Below are 4,799 nucleotides of genomic sequence, written 5' to 3'. Positions count from 1 at the left end.
GAGCAATTCATATCAGTGCTGAAAACTCCTTCGCTGAACACTACAAAATTTTCAAGCACAGCCTATCGGCCATAGATAGTATCAACTAGAAGCAGTGTCTTTAGTTTTTAGTATTTTTGAACCTGGAGCATTTTCTATTGGAAGTTACAGGATCTTACTGTTTTAAATCATACATTATTTTTAAAAAATGAGGGTTTATTCTTTGAATTACCCTTTTGTATGCAGGAGTGAACACTTTGCTTTTTTAGTGACCATTCAAAATCGTTGAATTTTAGTTTTTGCAGACTACTTAAATTTGCAGTGACTTTTTTGTAAGAGGCGTAAGTGAAACGTTTAGCAGTCTTTGAAATTAGCAAGTTGCTTAGATAGTACTTTATCTTAGTACTTTATCTTTTGAAATTGAATATGACTCTCAGTGTTAGAAAAGTATATGTAAGAAATTGTATTTACATGCATGCTAATACTGCAGTACTTACAGTTGAATATGATTGGCAAAAGTATATTTTCGTTTTATTACGACTGCTAGTCAGGTAAGATGTGGTGGGATTCTTTCTGTAGTGTTTTCACAGTGTGGGGGCAAGGGGAGGAGCTCGCCTGTGTTATGTGAGGGGTTAATACAAATAGGGTAGGAATAGTTTTTAGACTGTTAATTGTGAATTTTACATTTGGATCATCACTGTTGTGTAGATTTGTTCACCTGTTAAAATAATGAAAACCCTCTCGTGTGTGTGTGTGTGTGTGTGTGTGTGTGTGTGTGGTGGATCATAGGAATTGATTTGTGGAGTGATATTTTGAATAATCACTGAAGAAAGAGAAGTTTGGTATTTGGTATAGTCTACAGCAAATGCTTAGTATGTCCAGATTTTTTTTTTTTTTAAGTTAAACCAATGTTAAGCTATTATTGGTAAATAGATTTGTAATTTTAGTGTTTCGTTATAGGGGATGTGAATAGTTTTAATGTCTTTTTTCATAAGCAGATTAAGATGTAAAAAATGTAAAATTGTATTAGGTATTGTTATTTTTAAATACATTTATGGATTGGTAGGCCTTTATTTCACCTCATTTCAGCTTCACTGAGTTTGGTATACCTTTTTTATGAACTGTATCCCTCTAGTTCCAAAGTGCCAAAAGAAATTGACTGTATCTTAAACTGCATAAGTAAAATTGAAAAGCAGATTGCTTCTACTGATCTTTTTTATATTTCAAGTGGAACAAAACTTTTCTTGTAGCTGTAATTTGTAAAGTTTAGGTATCAGTTTACAGATGGGGGAGGGGAGAAGTAAGGAACTATGGGTGAAAAATGTGTATGTACATGTATATGTGAGTCTGAGGCCCAAGGATAGAATACTGTCTCCAGCCTTAGCCAGCTGTGGCCATATGCTTGTAGGGAAGTTTCCATGCTGCTTTAGCTGCTTCTCTGAATTACCAAATCATTCCTGACAACACATATTTTGCCAGATGAACATGAACTAGAATCAATCTGATAAATCTGAGATTTATCAATCAAATCATAATTTGCCAATGATAGTAACATGAAAATAGTTTTGCCTAAAAAAAAAATCCTAAATCATATTTCTTTATGATGTTTGGAACCTGCGCCCAAGATTTTTCGCTTTGAGTAAAATTGGTAAGACTGGCCTGTGTATAATTTGCCTTAGCAAATAGAAAAATTATTTTTCCAGTGCAGATATGAACTTGACATTTTTTCAGCACATCTTAGAAAAGGAAGGCAATTTACGTGAGTTCATGAGCTTAGATAATCTTTTATTACTCAAATGATTCGGAATTATGAGAGGTTATAGCTGTGTTTTTAAATAATTGTATTTTGGAATAACTTTAAATTTATAGAAAAGTTGGAAATATAGAACTGAGAATTGTCTCATACCCTTCATCCAGCTTCCCCTAACGTTAGCATCATGATGACACATTTGTCCAAACTAAAAAATGAACATTGTTATGATATTACTAACTAGACTTTGTTTGCATTTCACCAGCTTTTCCACTAATGTCCATTTTCTCTTCTGGGATCCAGTCTAGGATTCCACATTGCTTATATATTGTGTTTAAACAAGTGGAAATACACACATACAGATCAACTTTATGCCAGTTTAGCTTGGTATTTTGAGGTTAAAAGGGCCTTGAAAAGCCAATCAGCTGTGCTGAAGATTGCTTTTAATACTTGGATTTTGAATTTGGAATTTGTCATAAAAGAGCAACCTAGCCAAGGGTGTTTGGTTACCCACAGTACATGGCTGAAGAAGTCTAGTCACAAGGCAGTCTCACATGTAATGTTCTACAATGTGGACTCTGAAAGATGGTTTTATAGCAGCACTCCTTTGTGCTTAAGTTGTGTGGTTAATTTTAGTAGTAAACCAGGAAATAGAAAAAAGTAGACCTTTGTGCAAGTATTAACTTTGACCAGTTTGCATTTATGTGAACTTGCGGATTTTTAATTTACCTTATTTGCACTTCAGTGGAATAAAATAAGTGACTGTGTATTTATTTTGAGACGGAGTGTTGCTCTGTCGCCCAGGCTGGAGTGCAGTGGCGCCATCTTGGCTCACTGCAAGCTCTGCCTCCCGGGGTTCACGCCATTCTCCTGCCTCAGCCTCCTGAGTAGCTGGGACTACAGGCGTGTGCCACCATGCCCGGCTAATTTTTTTTTTTTTGTATTTTTTAATAGAGACAGGGTTTCACCCTGTTAGCCAGGATGGTCTCAGTCTCCTGACCTTGTAATCCACCCATCTCAGCAGTCTACCCGCCTCAGCCTCCCAGAGTGCTGGGATTACAGGCGTGAGCCACCGCGTTTAGCCTAAAATAAGTGACTATTATGAAAGTGATTGCCTGATCTTTGGTTTAGGTTGTAAATTTAGTGTTCCTTAATTTGGCACATAAATGTTGTTGAGCTAAAAAATAAGTAATAGCTTACTTCAAAAAATATTATTTTGCCATTATTTAAACAAGACCTATGCTGTCGTTGTAACTAATTCATTGGGTAGGGTAATTCCATTTGAAGTCTGTTTCAGTTCTTTTAGTGCTCTTTGAAGATTTTAAGAAACTTGAATATTTGCTTAAGTTCTTAGTTTGTTTCCACGTCAGCTTCACACTTGTTCTTGTTTCCAGTTATGCTCCTTCCTTTCTTGTTTCTGGCTTTCATAAAGGCATTCGTAGGAACTAAGTTAATGATCATTTCCAAATACTATGCAATAGATGGTGTGAATTTTTTCTTTTTTTCGTTTCCACAGGTATATTTGTATGTAGAGAGACTTAGAGTGCCTTAGTTACAATTTCTTACTGTACTAATGCCAACATTCATGTTAGTTGGTGTTTTGTTTTTTGAGAAAGTCTCATTTTGTCTCCCAGTCTGGAGTGCATATGTGCTTTTACAGCTCACCACAACCTCAACCACTGGGCTCAATTGATCCTCCCACCTCAGCCTCCCTAGTAGCTGAGACTACAGGCACATGCCACCACAGTTGGCTAATTTTTGTATTTTTTGTAGAGATGGAGTTTCGCCATGTTGCCTAGGCTGGTCTTGAACTCCTAGACTCAAAGAATCCACCTGCCTGTGTTTTGTTAGTTGTCCAGTAAGAATATTAGGTACTGAGAGAAACACTGGTGGATTTTTAGTTTAGTTTGTAAACTTATGTAGACCTAAGTTACGTAGAGGATTATCTTGCTTCTAAATCAAATACTAGTTCTCGTCTAGGTTGCCTGTTTTAATTTTTTTTACTTTTATTTTTTTGAGACTGAGTCTCGCCCTGTCACCCAGGCTGGAGTGTGGTGGCGGAATCTCAGCTCACTGTGACCTCCGCCTTCCAGGCCCAAGCCATTCTTCTGCCTCAGCCCCCGAGTAGCTGGGACTGCAGATGTACACTATGCCTGGCTAATTTTTGTCATTTTAGTAGAGGCAGGGTTTTACCATGTTGGTCAGGCTGGTCTCGAACTCCTGACCTCAAGTGATCTGCCCGCCTCAGCCTCCCACAGTGCTGGGATTACAGGTGTGAGCCACCGGCCCGGCCGTGGTTGTATGTTTTTAAATCTCCTTTTCTTCTTTTGTTTTTGTGGTATTTCCAGTAGTCTAACATCAAACATTTTTCATACTTTTTTTTTTTTTTGGTCTCAGATGATTTTCTAATTTTCTAATTCTTCTCCCATTTGGTATTAGTGTACTTCATCTCTTTTAGTGGTATATTGGTGATGAAATTTACACGATTGTGCTTTACAAGGCTTTGTAGTTTTGAAATACTTGGAGCTGATTCATTGTGGAATTGTGGAAATAGGTTTAAAATTGGTGTAGACTTTTTCATAGAAGGCTCTTAATACCTCAAAATTTGTTTTGATCTGTTCTGTCATTGTGTTTGCAATGATTTTAAAGTAAAATAACTATTCAGTAAATATATATAGATCTTACTGAGTGCTGGGAATTGTGCTAGGCATTTTAATGGATATTTTTCAAATCTATTCTCATAATCTTAGCAATCACAGTGATCTTGGGATTGCACAGTGCTCAGTAGTTTATAAAACTTAATATTTTTCTTATGGTTCTTATGACCCTGCAAGGTAATGTTTTTCCAGTTGATGACATGAGGAAATTGAGTTACTCTAACTCACACAATTCCACGGTGTAGTCAGAACTAGAACTCAGTTCTGAGCTCTTTTTTTTCTAGTGTAATATATTATTTGTCGAGTGTAGTTTTAGCATAATTCATCTAGTAGTTTTCTGATTGAGTGTGTTTTTTCCATTCCATTTAGAAAATAGGCCGGGCGCGGTGGCTCAAGCCTGTAATCCCAGCACT

The 4,799-nt window shown here is 36.6% G+C and overlaps 1 protein-coding gene across 1 annotated transcript in view; it reads left to right on the top strand.

Annotated features, from left to right (window-relative positions):
- The first annotated feature begins 106 nt into the window (after positions 1 to 106).
- SP3 (Sp3 transcription factor) overlaps positions 107 to 4,799 on the top strand; it is a 55,225-nt gene continuing 50,532 nt past the window's right edge. Inside the window, exon 1 of the mRNA XM_011943970.1 lies at positions 107 to 530. The gene's annotated coding sequence lies outside the window, so the exon portion shown is untranslated. The remainder of the gene's footprint in view (positions 531 to 4,799) is intronic.

Source organism: Colobus angolensis, unplaced genomic scaffold (genome assembly GCF_000951035.1).
Source record: "Colobus angolensis palliatus isolate OR3802 unplaced genomic scaffold, Cang.pa_1.0 Scaffold224, whole genome shotgun sequence".
NCBI lineage: Eukaryota > Metazoa > Chordata > Mammalia > Primates > Cercopithecidae > Colobus > Colobus angolensis.
This window is presented reverse-complemented; position numbering and strand designations above follow the sequence as displayed.